This window comes from Ascaphus truei, chromosome 21 (assembly GCF_040206685.1).
Source record: "Ascaphus truei isolate aAscTru1 chromosome 21, aAscTru1.hap1, whole genome shotgun sequence".
NCBI lineage: Eukaryota > Metazoa > Chordata > Amphibia > Anura > Ascaphidae > Ascaphus > Ascaphus truei.
In genome coordinates, this window is record NC_134503.1 from 11,706,973 (window position 1) to 11,728,632 (window position 21,660).

The window sequence follows — 21,660 nt, forward strand, 5'->3', positions numbered from 1 at the left end:
CTTCATTTGCTTTGTTCGTCTCTATTATGATGTGTACCTAAAGCAGCTCCCTCCTGGTACGCACACGAGTTGTATATAATTTATGTTCATCCCCTGCGCGCGCGTTTCCTCCTTTTTCTGTTATCTCCTTATTAGAGAGCGGATGATTAATTGAACTGTACACACCATTAGTAAGGGGTCATCAATGGGAAAAGGGTATCGCTCCACCGCCCCAGAATTAGAATAAGCTATTTATAGAACGCCACTGGAGAAAGACAAAACGAAATGGAATTCCCGAAGCTTCAGTACTGGCCATCGGACGGCGATCCTGTGCTGACCGCCGTTCCATTCAATCTGGGGAGTAGTTGTGGATATGTTCACTTCACTGCTCAAAGTCCTGCAATGCATTGATTCACACACCCCGTGCTATATAACTATTGATGAGGCTTTGGCCATCTTTGGGGCTTATTCTATATTATCCGACGCGGCCCTATAACGTCCTTTGAAGTCGTTGGGGATTTTCGGCTGAAAACGGCTGCTTTGGATAATTTAGCATGAACCCCTTAGGGAAAAAGAGAATACAGATGTAGCCGAGGTTGTTGATCTTGCACAGAGATGGTTATCAGTAGGTTAATAAAGCTCGCTACATCTGTTTACAGCGGTCTGGGACATTTGTGGTCGCCGGACGTTTCGCTGCCATGGTAAGCCCTGCCCCTTGCCATAAAAAACCCTAATACCAACGCTACCCCCTACCCTAAACCCCTTATTCTAAACCGCTACCCTAAAAACCTTAACCCCTTATCCCAATTCCCTACCGTTAAAACCTAGCCACTTACCCCAAAACCCCTATTTTTAACCCCCTAACCGCTAAAACCCCTTACGTTAAAGGGTCCCTTGGCAGCCAAACGCCGGGGGCGACATGCTCTAGACCTAATGGCCGATTCCGGTTGACAGCACCTAATATAGTGCAGCCCCTGCCAGGTCTGTGTCCTATACAGTGCGTACCCTCACTGAGAGGCTCCTAGCATGACGTTCTCTGTCAGGGAGAGTGCACATCTGGCAGCTTGAGCCAAACAGTGGTTTAGGGCTATTTGCAAGAGATGATTCAGTCATACTCCCCACTGCTTTATACTGCAGTCGTGTGATTTTCAGGGAGTGTTCCCAAGCACGAATTTCTGTTTACTGTGATCCCATGATAACTTATGGGTGAGGTAACGCTGAGCACCTTAATAAAGCCTTAACATACCTGTAAGTTCTCTCATCTTTTAGCATGTGTGCCACAGTCTCCGTTAACCTTGGGAAGAATAGACGGGAAAGAGCTATGCAGAGGGATGAAACGGCATCAGTCTCCCTCTGATTTAAGACGTCTACTAGCAACTTAAATTGTATAGAAGCAATTGAAAGGCAGCAATACAGAATCATACATGATTATATTACAGAACAATCACATAGAATACTACACTGCAGGCAAACCCCTTCTGACAAGGAGGCTGTCTCATTGTCTGGGGCTCCCATGTCTCACCCTACACGAACGTCTATTGGTTCATGGCAGGAGTGGGGAAGTCCAGTCCTTAAGGGCCACCAACAGGTCAGGTTTTCAGGATATCCCAGCTTCAGCACAGGTGGCTCCTCAATCAGTCCCTGCTTCAGCACAGGTGGCCTAATCAGTCCCTGCTTCAACACTGGTTGCTCAATCTTCGACTGAGCCACCTGCGCTGAATCAGTGATATCCTGAACATGATGGCCATTTCTCCAAGGTTTAAATAGCTTCTGATAGGCTTCTATCAAAGGAGGTCGTTTTGGTGTATAGAAGGATAGAAATGTCTGACTTACTGTGCAGTTATAGCAATGAACAGCAGAAACAAAGATCTTCTCCATTTATTTCTGTGTTTCATTAATTTGCCCACAGTGCGCTACCTAACTACTCTCCCCCTCCCTCCCCCCCCCCCCCCCCGCAGTTCAGGAAAAATATGCAGTAAATGCTAATTAGCCGGCAGTTTGTTTCCACAATTCTATAAAGAAGTTGGCAACAAATGGAATGAAGTCAATATGTGAAAACCCATTAAAAAAAAAAAAGACAATAACAATTTCTAAATGATATCAAATGCACGGGGAAAATGACCAACATGGAAGTCCCATTAGAACGTTGTTCGTTTTTTCCATGCATTTAATTTTGAGATCGTTACTGATTTTTTTTTTGTATTCAAATTGGGTTGAAAATTCCTGCTTTGTACAATATTCCAAAACACATTGTAGGCCAGTGGTTTCCAATTCTTCTTTTGGTTAAGTAACCCTATGTGAAATTCTGAGGAACCCCCACCCTTTCTAATAGCGCGTCTGAGATCAGATGCAGTGTAAGGAACCCCAACCCTCTCTAATAGCGCCTCTGAGATCAGATGCATTGTAAGGATCCCCAACCCTCTCTAATAGCGCCTCTGAGATCAGATGCATTGTAAGGATCCCCAACCCTCTCTAATAGCGCGTCTGAGATCAGATGCATTGTAAGGAACCCCAACCCTCTCTAATAACACGTCTGAGATCAGATGCATTGTAAATTCTTCTGTATTTGGTACAATGGCCTGAAAATTACAGGGAACCTTTTAGGGATTCCAGGGGGACCCAAGGGTTACTAGGAACCCTGGTTGAAAAACACTGTTGTAGATGCAACATTCAGTTCTGGTCGTGAATTCACCTATGCATTGTATATTGCAGTTCTCCCAACGTAACAATAGAGAGATAAATATAGAGAGAATATAAAAGGTCAAAGAAAAACAAGAACAATCAGAGAGGTCGCCTGTCATTTATTTTGAAACCGATCGAATGAAATGGAATTCAGTGTCAGACGTTCCAGTGAAAAGCAAAGGACACTTAAATGAATTGTTAGTTGGAAAATCGTGCTGTCAAATAGGAACCTCAACCTTTTCCATATAGACTCAATGGCCCTTATTATAAAAGTGTGATCCGCCTCTACCGCCCTGAAAGCCCCATTCAGTTCAATAAGACGCTGGACCTGCGCTATCGCACTTTATAGATTTAAGGGCCAATGTTCTATTTCAGAGATTAAAGCCGTCTTCTTGGGAACATGCTTAGACTGACTGGACCCTCTGTCAGGTAAAGGGTTAAAGCTGCAGTTCAGCCAATATCCTGCATGTGTGTTTTTTTTTAATAAATCAGTTCTGTAGTAAGAAAAAATACTTTTAGCATTTTCTGTTTTAAAAACAACAACTTTGAAAGACCAATTTTCTTGCAACGATTTACATTCCCATTTTTAAAGATGTCGCCAAACTTTGCCGATCAATAGACGGAGAACGAATTGACCGGCAGCTATGCGTTTTTTTTTAGGTAATTAGAGATTGCCCACATGAAACTATTGAAGTAAAAAAAAAAATTAAAAAAAAAAAAAGACTGAACTGCAGCTTTAAGTGCTTTTTGTCTTTCCAAAGAGTTGACTTCCGCCTTCTGCTGGATGAAATATCTGCAATTTTTCAAATCTATCTGTAGATGTGAGAGATTTGTTTCACACGTGCTGGTTGTGACTTTGTACATTGCAACATAGTATATGCACGTCCTATTCTGGGTGCAATTGAATCAATGTCTTGCTATATCCTTTTAAAAGGTGCATTCAGGCTGATAACTTACTGTATCACTTTCCCAACTCCTTTGCTGCCAGAGAGACCAGCCCTACTGCTGCGGCACAGTTTATTCGAGCATTTGCCCGTTCTGTGCCGCAGCAGTAGCCTGGCGCGCGCCCGAGTGTGACGGGCGCGCGCCGAAGCAGCGGAAGAGCGCCCTCCGATCGGGGCGCTCTCCCTCCCGCTGCCGGGTCCGCCGGGTCCCCCGGAACCCCCTGCCGCTGTCCCGCGATCGCGGGACACCAGGGCTCCCTCGGGGAGCCCCTGGACGTGCGTGCAGGGGGCGCACGCTCCCGAAGACGCGTGACCGCGCGTCTATGACGCGCGGCACGCCGAGGGGCGGCCACTAGCAAGCCGGGAAATCTCCCGGCTTGCGGATCTGGCCGCAGTGCAATTAAATGTGTCGCCAGTGTATGTAAATCCTCTCACCTGCTTGTTACTGTTATCCATTCAGAGCTCTCCTTCCTTACCTGATATAGATTGTAAGCTCTTCGGGGCAGGGACTCCTTTTTCCTAATGCATCTTTTGTCTCAAGCGCTTATTCCAGTTATGTGTGATATTATTACGTCGCGTGTATCACTGCTGCGACGCGGTATGCAACGTGGCGGATTTAGAAAACTGCAGCCCTTAGGCACTTGGTGCCGCGGTACTCCTTCGTGCCGCGGTACTCCTTCGTGCCGCGGTACTCCTTCGTGCCGCGGTACTCCTTCGTGCCGCCCTCCTCCTTCAGCGTCACATTTGGCGACACGTTGGCATACTAACATGACATCATTCAACGCCACAACGTCATGTTGCTATGGTAACCAAACCCATGTGGCGTCGCGGCGTCACTTGATGCTGACGGAGGAGGGGGACGGCACGAAGGAGCAGGTAAGTACTGTACCGGGGCCCCACGCTCTCCCCCGGCAATCAGCGGGGAAGAGAGAGTGGAATCTGTATCCGGGGAGGGGGGGAAGAAAGGGAAATTTGCCACCCCAAAATCTTACCACCTACTGAGAAATCCGCCACTGGCTATGTATATAAATGGTGCTATATAAATAAAGCTATACATACGTGCATACTTGCACTGACTGAGAGCACAATATGTTTCATGTTACTGTGTTTATCATAGCAATCAGTTTATTGTACAGTAAGATGCAGGGATTGTATTAGAGTGGGACTCGGCACTGATGTACAGTGCGTTTGCTTCATTTTTGCCCGTACGGGTCAGAATGTTGTTGTTTAACAGTGTAAACTTTACTCTAAGGGAGGGTTCCATTTACAACCCGCACCTGATTCCACAGCACTGGGACAAAGAGCATTGCAGAGGGGCGGGGGGAAAAAAACTGGGCTGGCCCTTCCCAAAGCCAGAAGAAGCCTTAAATTACATGGGAAGGAAAAGATCAGTGTTTCCTTTCTTTATAGAGGGCAGCAGTCAGCCTGCTCCAGTAATCCTGCTATCCACTGCAGAGGAAGTCAGGCAGGCAGTAGGCAGGGATGTGTTCAGTGCGAACAATACAGAGCTGGGAGACAGAGACAGTGACACTAAAAGCTATGGAGGTCCTGAGGTTTTAATCTGCGGCTGGATATCTCTGGGATTACCGCTTTTGCTCCTGTACGTGATCAGTAGGGAGGAACGCTTGGTGAGTGCTGATTCTTTTGGCTTAAATCCCCTTTTTTGGAACTGTCCTGTTCTGAATTACCATATACATGAAGGCGGAGAGCTGTCCCTGCACAGTTTCTGTGGACACACACAGGAAAGATCTATCAGACCTCTCTGCCTTTCATGTAAAAAAAAAAAAAAACATCTGTAGCAAATCTACAATTTCTTGTTATTTTTTAACGGTAAAAAAAAAAAAAATCTCTCTTGAATCCAAAACTGTTGTGAAGTGGCCTGTATTGTATTCTCGTTTCTTTTAGTGATGTGTTAAGCGTCCAGTTTGTATATTCAGTGTGTTCTTGTATTAGGTTGGCGTGCGAGAACCAGAAAGAGAGCAATTTGTAGAAAGTTGAAGAGAACAGTTCACTTAGCAACATTGTGGATGGCGCAAAACATTTGCTACTGTACAAATGTGTTTAAAAATAAAAAATAAAGTTGGTGTACAGGAGCAGATGTTTGTAGTGGATTGTGGAAGTACTTGGTATCTAAACAAGATAGCTCACATTTCTGCAAAGGTTTAATAAAAACGGCAGTAACTTAACCGCTTCATTGTCAGCGCGGAGAGCTCACGTCCACCACAAAGGTTTTAAAGTAACATTTAATGTTTGCAATGTAAATATTTGCCCACCCCACACATTGACAGGTCATACATTTATCATTCAGTATCTTTTCATTTCTAGTAAAAGTGCGGTAACTAGAATATGCCTGAAATTGGGATTTTGTTGGTGGTTTTTTTTTTTGTGTCTGGTGAAGGATTTTGGGGTCTCTGTTGTGGACCGCTGTAATGTGCTCCGTCGCATTTAGATTTGCCTTCTGTTGCAGCATGCTCCTGAGCAGGGCTGGATGCTCACAATGCAGACACATCCAAAGTGTGCAATACATCTAAATAACTGACAACGCTGTCATCAGTCACTTGGCGTGTACAGGTCTTCTCTTGTTTTATTTATTTTTTCCCCCCTTCGGACTGCAGATGTAGTTTTTATGGGTGGGGGGGGGGGAGGTTTATCTTCAGACAGCAGCCCAAACCGTGGACGCCTGAACCCTTTCACTGCTGGACCTCCCTGGCAGTGAAATGGTTATTTGTAAGGGCAATATGTCCCCGTGTTGCATCGTAGCTTTGAACTGTTTTCTGTATGTTGTTGGTTATGTACATAATAAAGGTCATTTCATGATTAAACCACAGCGTTCAGCAGCTATTTAGGTTTTAATATGCTGTAGTCATACGCACCATTTACACCCATCTTTTTATTTTTATTTTCCAGCGGAGGGTGTGATCTCTAAATGACCCCCGAGCGTCGCATAACCTAACAATGCTATAATATCTTGCGCTGTTTCACAAAACTAGGCTCTGGTGTAATGACAGTGGTGCGTTTCATTTGCATGTAACTGCCTGGAAGCTATGGGCTAGGATCGCTAAATGTGATTAGCTGTCAGATACACGACTGTGTTTACGTTGCACTCCATAGAAGGGGATTCGAGATAGAGCTGGATGTTTCATTTCATTAATTGCTACCCTTAGCCAAAGCGCCTTGCTCTTTCATAGTGATGCACTAATGCTTTTAGCATTAACTGTGAAGCTTGTAAAAGTGTGTGGGGGGGGGGGGGGGAAGGGGGCGCAGGGGGAGAGAATATTTTGGGTGGCAGAATATGGCCTAGCAAATGGCCTGCCGCTGGGTGAGTATAGGATGGATCTCTTGGTTTGCAGCTTTGTGTATAACTTGTTTAGTATTTTGTTAGCAATTGATATGGTTCTATACCCTTTTTTTTTGTACAGATTAATGAATGAAACAGATCTTGAAAGTGAATGTTATTGAATGATTGAAATTGTAATTCTAAGATGGAACTGGGTGAGTTTTGTTATAAAGACTACAGTGTTGAGAGAAAATACCGTATTGGCCAGAATACAGTACGGCCTCGCACATAATACGACCCTAAAGTTTTGAAGGTGTTCTACATGAAAAATAAAAGGTGTCAGGCTGCGCATATAATACACGTACAGTTATCGGAAGGACATTTGTAGGGAAAAAACATAGCACTATATTCGGGCCAATACGATATATATATATATATATATATATATATATATATATATATATATATACACACGATATATATATATATATATATATTACGTCCTGGTTTCTCCAAGAGATTTAAATGGGCGTCCAATTGGAAGACGCAATGCATGACGTTACAGCTTCCTATTGGGGCAGAGGCCCTGATAATATCGCCAGTAAGTGTCTCGGGAACCGGTGGGTCTCTGGAGCTAAAAAATAACATGGTTCAGCTCAGGATGACCAGAATAGGACGTTTCTAGCGAGGCCTCCTTGCTGCCGCAGGGGATAGCTAGCCGCCGGCCGTTTCACCGCGAAGGTAAGTGATTACAGGGATTAGTGTGAGTATTTGGGGTTAATGGTTTTGGGGTTAATGGTTAGGGACTTAACTTTGTGAGGAAACAACAGGCGGCTAGCTGTACCCTGCGGCTGATCGGCTGTGGCGAGATGGCCGTGCCACAACGTCCTAGACCATGGGTTGACCCCTTGGTGCCAATCCTGTTAAACTGCTTTATCAAACATTTTATACACTGTATAGTTATTCCTCGCCTATTTGTGCCTTTCTAACTTGTGCAATCCGGGACTGGTCTGGATAAAACAGGACAATTAGCAGCTACATCACTGTTTCATGATTGAAACTAGTTTTTTGTGGGATTTTCTTTAGCAGGGGATTTGTAGACAACTGTTGGTTCTTCAGTACCGGGCAGCGCAAACTTTTGGAGCTGTTCCCCCTCGCTCTCGCACCCCCGCCCCCTTACCTTGTGTGGCGGCGTCAAATGACGCAGTGGGGTCACGTGACCCCGTTGCCATAGAGATGGACGTGTGACGTCACTCCGCATGACAGCGCGGCGGCGTTTGAGGCTGTGTTGCCATGGCGACGCGTCACAGCAACTTTTCAGAATCCCGGTAAGTGAGTTTCAGAGGCCTCACGCGATCCCCCGGCATTTAATTTAAATGCTTCGGGGCCTCTGCAACCGCCGGCGCTCCCCCAAAAAACTTTGCGCACCGCTGCTTTAGTGGAAACTATTAAGATGAAACACTGACATAGTTACGTCAAGCAGTGGTAAGGAAGACTAGAGGTGTTATCTCCAAGAATGCATGCAAGTTGACCAAAAACGTACACATGTTTTGGAGATAACGCCTCCAGTTTTCCTTACTACTGCTGAGCCATTATCTCTTATCAGCATATTTCTGTCCTGGCAACATCCTTCTCAATGAACTTGGAGGGGGGGAGAAAAACAAGCGAAGCAAGTCATGTGCCCACATCGCCAGGAATATCTGCAACACGTTTGTGGCCCCATCAATATGGAAACGGTTAAAGCAGAGCCATGAAGTTGATTTGGAGGAAGGCAGAGTTACCAGGTCTGGGGACCTTTAAAACTTTCCTTTTAGAATGAAAGCTTCCACGTTCTTATTGAGTAAGCAAAGCGCTTGCTTGACCACAAAAGGTTTATGGTTCAACTTCAACTTTAATAATAATTTCTTCTTTTAAATCCTATTTTGTTTGTTTGAAGATTTATGGGCAGCAAACCGTATCAGGGGATCACAAGAAACGCCAACTAAGAAAAACATGCTGGCAAAATACATATGAACGAAACGCAAGGCAGATTTCTTTATTTGATACGCATTTCTGTATATGGATGGGATTGACACATTTCCAAATCTCTCTGTGCTCTTCACGTTGCTCGTACTTGAGCCATGTTGGCTTGGCGCCATTAGGCTTTTCCTAAGCAGTCAGTCTAGAGCGATATAATCAGACGGCTATGGTGATCTTCTCCGGTCACAAACCAGTGGTTCTCAACCACCCACTAAATGGCGGTAAATAATCATGGAACAATACGAACAAAAAGCTTGAAGTATTGCCCCTAAATAACACACAAATCTCCCCACAGACACAGCCCACCTTCTAAACAAACATGCAGATGATGGCCATATTTACACCCACAGGGCTGCTCAACATCCACTTGTTGTTGTCCTCCTACCTCTGTTCGCATAGCATTATATCAGATGCTGGATCACATCTCCCAACGTCTATTGTGTGAATCGGCTCCTCGTAAAAATTGTATTGTGGATCCCTCTGGACTCTGACGCCTGCTAGTTCCATGTACAGTACAGTTATACACCTACGGTCAGCCATAGATAAAAATAATGGAAACTGTACATAATACCGCGCTCCTCCCTATAGAAGTTTGCTGCAGGTAAAAAGATAGGCCTTAACATATAGAAAAACACAAAGAACGATTCCTGCGCTCCTACCAATTAGTCTAAATTAAAATAATATTCTCATGAAAAAGGGTATTTTGTTAAACTCTTTGGCCAAAGCATTTGTATTTACATTTGTATTTACATTTGTATTTACTTGTACACATGTTTGGAAGCAGTGTTTCCATTCCGACCCTATTCAAAGTTGAATAGTGTTTCTGGGATACATATATACATTTCTGTATAGTGAGCAGTACTAAAGGAATGGCTAATTATATGGGTTATTTTAGCTGATCACTCAGTCAAGATCACTGTTACACCTCTTTCAAATTATTCAACTTGGCTACCAATCAAAAGTATTTTGTGGAACAACTATAACAATGCGCAGTGTACATTCAGAATATAATTCCATTTTCTTTGTTTTGGACTCGGAAAGAGTTACAATTTTTTTTTCCATTTTAAACAGCATGGAGGAGAAGGTCCAGTGACAGTATTGGAGGTCATGAGTAGGCTCATCAAGCTTCTCCCAGGCCAGAGTAAACATATGCAGAGTCCCAGCAAATTAAGTGGACTCTTTTTTATTTTGATTAGCATCTCTCCAGTCCATCTGTTACATTGTAGCAGTTGCTTTATCTCTAGCGTACCTGATTTATGAGACATATTATTTATGGTTGATCTCAATTAACTGATAAGTAGTAAAAGTACACAACTATGAGTTTACGATTAAATATGTGCCTGTCATCGGGTTCTGGTCCCTTTACAGCAGTGTTTTATTAGTGGAAAAACTGAAGGTGTTTAGATCAGTGTTAGACCATTTTTTTTTTAACAATGATTAAACTTGCGTATTAAAAGCCCAATAAGAAGCATGTACTTAATGAGAAGGTTACAAACAAGCATATGAAACATTTTGAGGAGGTTGCATACAGGAAAAGCTGAGGGATATGGGAACTACAGTCTTAATGACCTAAAACCTAGCTCACCCAAAGAAGAAAAGTGCAGGCCTGAGGGGGAGGGAGACTGTCACTTTGATAAGGGGCGGAGGTGTTGCAAAGAATTTTGGCATCTGGAAGACTGCCCCCAGCTGTGAAAGCGCGGCCTAATGGAAACCTGACGTCCGTTTGTGTCCTGTGAAAGCTGTTTTGTTCATGCAATAATAATAATAATCGTACCAATGGTGAACAGTCTAAGGTCCTTGGGCAATTAGCCGGGGGGAAGTAATTGGTGTGTATGGCATGCATCAAGAAACAGAAGCATGGGAAACATATGTAAGAACGGATACGCTGGAAAGGGCCCACATTTCTTAAAATGTAACCATCATATGAAGTTTATCTTCTTTAATGTTACTCCTAGGTCTGAGTTCAAGCATATTAACCCCTTGTGTGGCTTGGCAAGCGCCTCTGGCAGTGAAAGGGTTAAACGCTTAAATTAAAAAGGTCTTCGAACTTGGCACAACCCAACCTACCTGTTCTGTGAACCGAAGACAAATACCCCCTTTTTTTTAATTAATTTTTTTTAAATAAAGTTGAAAATATATATCAAATGTTAAATTGTCAACAGTGATTAAGATCCTTAAACTGATGTACTGCTTTGGTTCCAGAGTATCATGGTTATTTAGGGAAAACCCCCTTTTGTTTCCACTTTACCATGGAAAGCACATATTGATGCAGCTGTACTGAGATGAAAGCATCAATCATTTGCAAGTTGCAGTACAATAACTCTGAAAGGCTAAATAACATGGGAGCCAGCGATATTTTGTAGATGATGGTAGGGGGCTTTAGTTTTTGGTGATTTTAGGGGGCCTTTAATGCTAATCATTGGCCTATTTTTGCTTTACAACAGACCTATTAAAATCATGTGACAGACTGTATGGCAGCTTTACACTACAAATGGAGGTGTGCGAGTACCTTGCCTTTAAATTCTTTATGGGCAAGCTACCCAGCTATCTGAACAAGCTCCTCCCCCCTACCACATGCTGCACCTATCACCTGAGATCAGACTCCAAAAGACTGTTCATGGTCCAAAGGCTCAACAAAGTATCCGGCCGTTCCTCCTTCTCTTACCGTGCACCCCAAAACTGGAACAACCTACCAGAGACTCTCACATCCACCACCAGTTTAAATTCTTTCAAATCTAAGGCTGTCACACATTTTAATCTGGTCTGTAACTGTTTCATACGCCCATAATATATATTATCTTTAACTGTGCACGCAATGTCTTGTATATAATGTATACCCTGCTCATTTATGTAACTGTATTTGTATACATGTATTTGTCATCATAACTCTGTGCCCAGGACATACTTGAAAACGAGAGGTAACTCTCAATGTATTACTTCCTGGTAAAATATTTTATAAATAAATAAATAAACAAACCTTCACATGTCTCAGACAGGTCTACAATCCTGCTTTTCACCATTATCTCCTAGCATATAGCGCTTCCACTGCAGCCATGGATTCTGGGAAATGACATGCAAAAATGAGTATCTAAATAATCTTGCCTGAATAGGGTCTTGATCCAACGCAACACGTCAGTGCTACATGATAATAAGAATTGGGTCTAAAACCTTTACGATGTATTTAGGGCGTCACAACAGTGGCAATAGAAAAAAAAACACCTGGGATTCATTTTTCCTGTTCTGGACATAATTGACAAAGTGTAGTGCAATCCATGTAGTTTCCCAAGTCCTAGTAGACATAAGTTAGCAACACCGGATACACTGTGACTCTCCTTATAATAAAATGTGAATGAAGAAACATGCTGGTGAACAAGTACTTTACAAAGGACCCCAAGCACCTACATACTTTCTCTCACAGGTTTGAACATGCCTTTTTTTCTTTCAACATGTCTCCTCTCTTGTTACCCGGCCCTGCCGAGGCCACCCTGTGCTTTCAGATTTGTAGCCTCGAGGGTATGTTTTGCAGATGATGAAATTGCAATGTACAGAACAGGAGGACCTAACAAGTCACGAGATCTCGGAAATCCTTTATCACGGTCTCCCCGCTGCAAAACTGGGGCAGCATTAAGATTCGGACCCAGAATTAGCAGAGGGGAAATCCCAGTGTTGTTTCTTTGGTAAATGTGGTGGTATTTGCCCCAGCTTTGCAGCTGGAAGCCCCCAACAGGTCAGGTGTTAAGGATATCCCTGCTTCAGCACAGATGGCTCACTCAGAGCCCCTGAGTGAGTCACCTGTGCTGGAGCTGGGATATCCTATTAAATCTGACCTGTTGGCTGGGGGGGGGGAGCTTGAGGACTGGAGTTGAGCACCCCTGTTCTATGAGAACCCCTAGTTCCAGAACTATTCTCATACAGTAAGTGATGGACAAGGCACTTCCAGGCCACGAATGAAATGTTTAAAACATGCTTCCAATACGCAGAATTATTGGCTGAATGTGTGGGTTGAGAGCACAGAGCAGCTGCTACAAGAGGAACTTGACTATTGGATATGACAAGTAAGCCCTAAGGCAAAGGGGAAGAGGCACGCCAGAAATATTCCTTGCATATCTGACAACAACATGGAGACGCTTCTTATTTAAATGGCAATTGATTTCAGTCTAATTTTCTTTTGAAGGCAGCATAGCACCGTCATTCCAAAGTTTATCTTCTCAGTGTGCTTCTTCTTCTTCTTCTTATTATTATTATTATTATTATGGAGTTAATGACTCGTTTCTACGCTCTGCAGCATGGATCCTGGGTATTTCTGTGCCTCGTGTTCAGTTCTTTTCCTCCTGCCACATTGCAGATAAATCACAGATGTGGGGATAGTAACCCAGGCCAAGTGAACTCTTAGCGCATTTCCTGCAGCCGGAGTCTGCAGTGAAGCCCCCTCGGGCAAAATGGGGTTAAAGCCATGTTTTTAGGCTGAAGGAGAAGCCTAGTGGTAAGAACACGGTCTTTGAAGAAGAACACAAATTTGAATTTAAAGTCAACATTGTGCCTGCAAAATTCTACGTACAGCACTGCATAAACTGTGTTATTTGTGAAAATGTATTATTCTATTATTATTATTATAAAAATGTGCATATTTGGGAAATGGTAGATATTTGCCTATTCTGTATATATATATATATACACACACACACACACACACACACACACACACACACACACACACACACACACACACACACACACACACACACACTTATTTTATTTTTTTGGAGATTACAAAGTAGCTGCACAACTGGACATCAATCACTTTTATATTTTCTTGTGACAGTATATACAGAATAGGCAAATATCTACCATTTCCCAAATATGCACATTTTTATAATAATAATAATAGAATAATACATTTTCACAAATAACACAGTTTATGCAATGCTGTACGTAGAATTTTGCAGGCACAATGTTGACTTTAAATTCAAATTTAAATTCAAAGTTCTTCTTATATATATATATTCTCAAATAAAAATACAACTTCTGGTGCCTTTGCATGTCTCAGACAGGTCTGCAACGCGCTTTTCACCATTATCTCTTAGCATACATTATCTCTTAGCATCCACTGCAGCCAGGGATTCTGGGTAATAACATGCAAATGAGCACAGTGTGTCACTCTACTTTTCGCCCATTTTAACATTGACCCTTTATGAGTTTATGCTTGCTGCATTAGTCCTCGGCCATGTTACCTGCTGGCGCACTGAGGCTCAGGGAAAGCGGGTGCGTCAGGGGGCGTGTCGGGGGCGGGCCAGTGACGTCACGGAGCTGGTTCGCCCTCATTGGGCGAACCGCTCACGTGACCGGCCCTGCGCGCCGGCAAGCAGGGAAATCTAAAATTCTGGTAAGACCTGCGCTTCCGCGCGCTTGCGGAAGCGTAGGCGAGCCCCTACTAAAGCCGCTCTAATTGCGGCTGTAGGGGCTCAGTGCTGAGCGGGAGGGCGCATCAGCGCGCCTCCGCCAGCAAGCAGCAACCATGGACGAGGCCTTACACAGCTTTTCAGCACAGCCCAGGTTAAAGAAGTGCATAGCCAGTTAACCTACTCAGAGACATCTGTTTTCGACCTTTTGGGTGTCATCGGTGCCTGGTTGTTTGCTGGCTTATATATATTATTTTTTTTCTGATTCTCAGTGGTAAGGATAAAGAAGGGTGGGGAGCCTTTTATTCCATGTAGGAAAAATAGAGGGCTATGATATCCAAGGTATGTTAGTTACAGACGGTGTTTTGTGGAATAGCATCATCTAGTAAATATGGGTCCTTAATCTTCATCTTATCTTCATGTAGTAACAAAGGAGTGAGAGGGAGCAGCGGGTATTCTACCTTTTATTGGGCCAACAAGTAGTGGATATGTTACAAGGTTTCATGCCTCTCCATGTCAGGCAGGGTAAACCAATGAAGGACCCAGAGAGGTTCTAGAGCTTGTAATATCAACTACTTGTTGGTCCAATAAATGGTATCATACCCCCTACTCCCTTTCCTCCTTTGTAACTGTAACAGTGAAATATGTGACACTAACTTTTCCAGTGCATCCATGGCAAATGATGCCAGCCAGATGGCGAATTTACCTGATGTTTTGCAAAGGCAGGAGACTGGAATCAATCCGCTCTACATGGCAATTCATGTGCGGCTACAATGACCATGATAAACAATTAGGATTTATGAGCATTTTCATGGTATGTGAATGAACTTTCCAAGTACAAATGAATCATGGTTTACCATGCCGAGCTCTTCATTTCACTGGGGTTACAAATGTTGCTTAGATAGATACTGTACAGTATGCCTCGGGGACCTCCCCCTGTGAAACAGACCAGGTTGTCTGTTGGCTGGGCAAAGCAAATTATTTCACTTGCACCAAAGCACATGGTTTCTGTGTCATTGCACTTGCATGTTTAACCCTTTGTGTGTGTGTCAAAGGGGCATGCGACTTATTCTATATCAGCCGACGTGGCCGATTGACTCCAATATGGAATTCCGTCCGGAATCGACTGATACAGAATAAACACCTTCGTGTACCAGAATTGCAATGAAAACAGTCACCCAGTTCTGTCCCGCTATGTGGGAAGCCGATTTTGTTCCATTATTTCCAGTCTGATGTTGAATCTCCACTAGGGAACGTTGTTTAAATGACCATATGAAATAAATGGCTTGTGAGTAAAGCCCACTTGATGTCGTCGGTGCAGATTATTCCATTTATGTTTAATTCTAGAGTAAGAGTTTTCCCAAGTTGGGCACACAAGTCTAGATTGTATTTATGATCTTGCCATATATCTTTCTTGGCTAACTGGTGCTATAAGGACCAGCAAAAGTAGCACGTGGCAGACCTGTGTGGCACGAAAAGGGTTAAGAAAATGAAGCTTTGAGATCACTTGGGCTACAGGTTGTAAGTCAAGCGGGTCCCCAACTCCAGTCCTCAAGGGCCCACAACGGGTCAGATTTTCAGGATATTCCGGCTTCAGCACAGGTGGCTCAGTCAGTGACTCGGTCTTTGATTGAGCCACCTGTGCTGAAGCAGGGATATCCTGAAAACCTGACCTGTTGGGGGCCCTTGAGGACTGGAGTTGATCGCCCCTGCTGTAGTCTGTTCATAATGTCATAGATCTGTTTCAGTGTTTATTAGGGACATACAGTAGGCATGAAGAAGGGAGCTGGGTGTTTCTCAAAGTTTGCATTTTTAAACACAAGTCTAGTAAATGTAAAAATTCTACCAAATTATTTTTTCCCCATCTCCTGGCTGAAATCCAACACCCTACTTAAATGCAGGGTTGTGAGAACAAAGCCGGGGTGAGTGGAATTTTTGGAAGTTCCCTGTAGTTAAACTTGGATTAAATGAAGACATTTGGCTCTTGTGTCCTGCCTTCTGTTAAATATATGTTTGCTAGTCATTAAACGGTGATAGCCATCAGCACTCATTAACATCCATTCAAGGAAAGGGATTCCAGATGCTGTTGTCCCAAACCCACTACTTACCCACAGACCTAAAGAATGGGTCACTAATAATACTTGTTGATGCTCCCATGAGATGTCACTTATATAGACTTAAACAGGAGTGGTTTGTTCTGCAACATGGTTCTGTTGTATTAAATGTTTTGAAAGATCCACTGGGGATCTAAACAGTGCTGCATGAAATCTATTATTTGTGGCATAGTAACCATATTCTGGTCGAAGGTGAAGTTCACTCAATGATGGCACACCCATTGCATTGGCTCATATTACCACCCTCACTGCTGCCATATTGTGACCCATTGTGCCAGGTGGCTTCTCCAAAAATACTGGACTCAATGGTGAAAGGTGCGTCAGGTCACTATGTCCATGGAGGAAAATACCGGACACATACATGTCCAGTATTACAGTACCTCTCATTTTTTACTGGACAGAGTATCCAAATACAGGACAGTCTGGTTCAATACCAGACACCTGGCAACCCTAATGCTAAACGATGTTGGCGGGGTGACTTCAAATGTTATTACCCATAGGCAGTGGTCGACAAATCACCAAAAAATCTACTCGCCGAACAGAAAAATCTACTCGTCACCTAGTACCACACGTGTGCTGCTTGGGCCAATAGGAGCTCGCCACGATGTTAAATCCACTAGCCCGGGGCGTGCAAATGTATAGATTTGTCGAACACTGCCCATAGGCACCTTCTACTATGACATGTTAAGAAGTCATGCTCAAGGGGTGCGATACAGCTTTATAGGGAAGGTTTCTTTACCTAAAGTAATTGAGTAGGTGTCACAGCTTTAAACCATCCATGAGACCACTGACATCACTTGTTCACAGAATCATTTTCTTGGGCCAGTGAAGTGACTGGAAACCAGAGTCGTATTTTACGCTCTCGCAAACCTCCAAACAAATAAATATTTTTCCAGTGGGGATCGTTTAGTTGATAAGTGATTTTTCTCTCTCTCTCCATAGCTTGCAGCACTCACAACATTCCAATGCCAATAAAACAGGATATCTAGCTTGGGAAATGGCTCAGTGACTGATTTTTAAAGTTCTCCAAGCAACCACATTCTGAGGCATAATTAGTATGTTCTGCTAACAGAATACACCAATTCAGTAACTACATCTGTGCTTGGTGGTAACGGTATTCCGTATAAGGTTACTCAGACAATATATGAGGTTCATTACCATTTAGTATGCAGTGTTGGTGAGCTGCACCTGCGTGACTCTTTCTGCTTTCTGGCTTCCTTTCATTTGCTGCATTGTTTTTTTTTTTTTTTTTTTTTAATATAATGTGTCCCAGATGGAGAACATATCCTATATTTCCTACTTACTCACTGCATTCGAGACTCCGTCTTCCTGTTAAGTGCACAAACACACAATGCAGAAGCACGGAAACGAGGATATCACCAAGGCTGGTGAACGTTGAGCATTCTTCCTAAGATGTTGAGTGACGATTGGGGAGTTTACGTCTATGCAGCTCTAGAGAAAGCAGAGACTGGCTGGTCAGACAGGGCGAATATTTCACAAGTAGAAATGTTAACCCGTTCCCTGCCAGAGAGGTCTAGAACACATTGCAGATGTTTAAAAAAAAAAAAAAAAACGCTTCAAAACAAATGTATTGAATCCGTCGCATGTACGAGCGAAAAATAAATAAATCAGTTCTGTACTATGGGAAAATACTTGTAGCATTTAAAAAAAAAATATGTAAAGACATTTTTAATGTATTATAATGTATGTAACGGGTTTTCTGGACTGGCCTGACCCACCCAATCTCATATTGGCCCCTGTGGTCTAACCAGCCCCCATTACAGTGTGATGTCTGGTGGTGCACCTGTTGGTAACAGGACTTCTGAGTCTCCCGCATGATGGTGTGTGGGGATTGCCAACCCAGACAGGCAGCTGAGGTAGTGTTCTTGAGTCCTACCTATATCCAGTGCAGCGACTCCACCTCATCAGGATCCCAGCGTCCGCTTGTGGATGGTCCTGGTGAGGAACTCCTCTGTGGTGCAGCCCCCTGCGTAATCACTCCACACTTACACACGAGTCATCTTTATTAGTACGGTGGGCCAACTGCCCTCCACAATGGGTGAATTTAGCCCTCCATTGTTCACCATACTTCCCTTTGAAAGGTATTGTCCTCCTAATGTAGGGATTCCCTATCCCCGTAGGGATATCTACTCTGCGCCAGGTCCCTGGTCACAGTCTCATTAGTCCTGCAGTATACCAACTCTGAACTCCTCCAACTACTTAGCAACAACCTCTGAACTAACTTTTGATCAGTGCTGTGCCTTATGTATCCTCTGGGGGCTAACACAACTCTGACATCACCAACCAGGGAGTCAGAGCCTGTGACCACTCCCATCCATACATAGGGCACCTCACCAGGGTGTGAGGGCAAACCTCCATGATTACTGCTGGCATGCCCCTAACTTACCAGGCCTTACTGTCAGCAGGAGAGATGACTGCAGCCATTTTACAGCATGGCTACATGTAACAAGCGTTTTTTGTTTTGTTTCACATATTGAATGGAAATTTGTATTTATTTATTTTAAACGGCAGCTTGAACTGCTGTTTTAAGGGAACCCTTGTTGGTCAACACATCTACATTACGTCAGGACAAATACATACTGTATACTAGAGCTTTGAAGTACATTCAAACTAAATGTATGTAAAATGTCCCTTTTCTCTGTGTAGAAAAATACTACCACGTCTGCCTTGTTGCAAATGTATTTGACTAATGAACTGCATCCAATGCAAAATACTTGGTTATTATGGTGCACTTTGTGGCGCTCGATACACGGCCTACTTCTTTAGTTTTGTTTGGGTGTCGTTACAAGTGAATGCTGATGGCTTTCAAGCCATCTTATATTAATTTGAATACTGTACAGCCAGAGGTTGTGGGCTTTTCTGCCATAGTGACAGCAGCACATTTTGTCCCTACTGTGTCATTAATGAGGGCAAGGTTTGAACGGTAGAGGAAATCTATTTTGCGCTAGTGACAGACCCGAACATCAACATGATAGCAGAAAGCGTTCATTATTATGAGGGCCTTCGGTGAGTACCTCTCCTCTGTTTGGTAACAATGAGACTTGTATCCTGTTTTTGTGTTCTCTAAGATCAGTTACGGCAGCAGGAAAGTGACAAGTATCACAATGTACTCTCCCTACTCGCCAGTATATATGTTGACGTGACAAGAACGGGTATCAGAAGTGTTCCTTTCCACCCTGAACAGAGGGGAGGGGGAGGGGGAGGAGGGGGGGGGGAGAGAGAGACATACTTTTTATTTTATGTATGTATATCTTTATTTAAATAGCGCCATTAATGTACATAGCGCTTCACAGCAGTGATACACGTGACATGATATAAATAACAAATAATACAAATAACATAATGAGAAGAAGCGCTTCAGACATAAAAGTAACATTTAGGAAAAGGAGTCCCTGCTCCGAAGAGCTTACAATCTAAAGATAATTACTTCTTTCCTCTGCCAGTAACTTGGCCAATTGATTTCTGTTGTATCTGGTGGCAGGTACAATAGATGTATTCAAATAAAAAGTTGGACATCTTTTTTTTTTTTTTTTAGAAAGGAAAGGTATACAGGGATATGCCAAATAAGTAAACATGGGAAGGATGTTGATCCAGGGAGTAACCTGATTGCCAATATTAGTCAGGAAGGGATTTATTTTTCCCCTTATGATATATCATTAGATGATGTGTCACTGGGGATTTTTGTTTGCCTTCCTTGGGATCAATAACTATAAATACAAATATAGGATAAAGTATCTGTCTCAGTTCAGCATAGGTTGAACTCGATGGACGTATGTCTTTTTTCAACCTCACCTGCTTTGTAACTATGTAACCGCCCCATAATATATCCCCACATTTATCAAAGCGGTATGATAAAGATTTAAACGGATTCTGTTCTTCAGCTACAGTCGTTCTTTCTTTAAGGACCTTACTGAAGCAAAGCTATAGTTAAGGTTTGCACCTGGTAAATTGATGCAGTAGCCCCTAAGGCACGTAAAGGGTTAAACATATCATAAACCTGTACCTTAAATATTTATATGGTTGGGAAATGGTATATGCACAAACTTTGAATGGGATTACTATCCTTGTGCTTCTCTCCTTACAGTGGTATGGTGATATTATGTGTTAAGCAGGAGATTCTCACTAAGGTGCTCGCTACTCTCTGCTTTGCTGCTTGGACCTCTGAAAAAGAGTCAGGCCCAGTGAAGGGGGAGGAGGGTATCCGTTTAATGCATCTTGTTTTCAGCGCCCGTACCAAAAAAGAAGACCCTTTATTTTACAAGGAATATAAGATCTGTGCAAAGGAAATAGTAAAACGTTGGAATTGAGGGGATTTGTACATGTTTCAGGAAGCAAATTAGATTTATTGGCTGCCACAGTGTTTCCTTTTTCGAAGATACCCAGAGGGGAGCTGAAATCTTCCTGAGCAATGGAAAGATGGCTTCACAATATTGGTTATTGCCATAACGATCTTTGAGAAATGGGTTTCCTGCTTTCACCTGGGGATGATACTTGTAATGGATCAATAATATTGAATGCTCACGTACCCCAAAGTCTACTTTGTACATGCTCCAATTGCAATCATTCTTGTTTCCAGTGGAAGCATAAACTCCATTTAAAGAGGCAGTTCTATTGGAAAATCTGGTTTAGCTCATTAAAATATATAATACAGTATGTTGTTGCCCAACCCCCATATACCATGCGTTTCCGCCCAACCCCCATATACCATGCGTTTCCGCCCAACCCCCATATACCATGCAGTTCCGCCCAACCCCCATATACCATGCAGTTCCGCCCAACCCCCATATACCATGCAGTTCCACCCAACCCCAATATACCATGCAGTTCCGCCCAACCCCCATATACCATGCAGTTCCACCCAACCCCCATATACCATGCGTTTATGTGCAACCCCCATATACCATGCAGTTCCACCAACCCCCATATACCATGCAGTTCCACCCAACCCCCATATACCATGCGTTTATGTACAACCCCCATATACCATGCATTTCAGTACTGGCACCCTGACGCTCTGAAGGATGTGTGCTTTCCCTGTTCCTTATCTGAAATAATTTCTATTTCTGTCTGGTCCTTTTTAAATTGTATCACTGAAGGACACAGGTTGCAGTTTGTTCTCCCATTGGCCGCCCGGTGCACCATCCGTTTGGTGGATGAGCAGTGATGGTTGATTCCTCCACCATCAGGCAATGCCAAGTCTTGTGCTTTCGTTGCTCGGGGCCGAT

At 43.3% G+C, this 21,660-nt stretch overlaps 1 protein-coding gene across 10 annotated transcripts in view; it reads left to right on the forward strand.

Moving 5' to 3' along the window:
• Positions 1-21,660, forward strand: part of DAB2IP (DAB2 interacting protein) — a 613,541-nt gene that overhangs the window by 424,132 nt on the left and 167,749 nt on the right. Inside the window, exon 1 of one of the 10 annotated variants that reach the window (XM_075578976.1) lies at positions 4,948-5,233. The exons of the other annotated variants lie outside the window; for them this stretch is intronic. The gene's annotated coding sequence lies outside the window, so the exon portion shown is untranslated. Of the gene's footprint in view, positions 1-4,947; positions 5,234-21,660 lie in introns of those variants that run through there. 10 annotated transcript variants of the gene reach the window in all.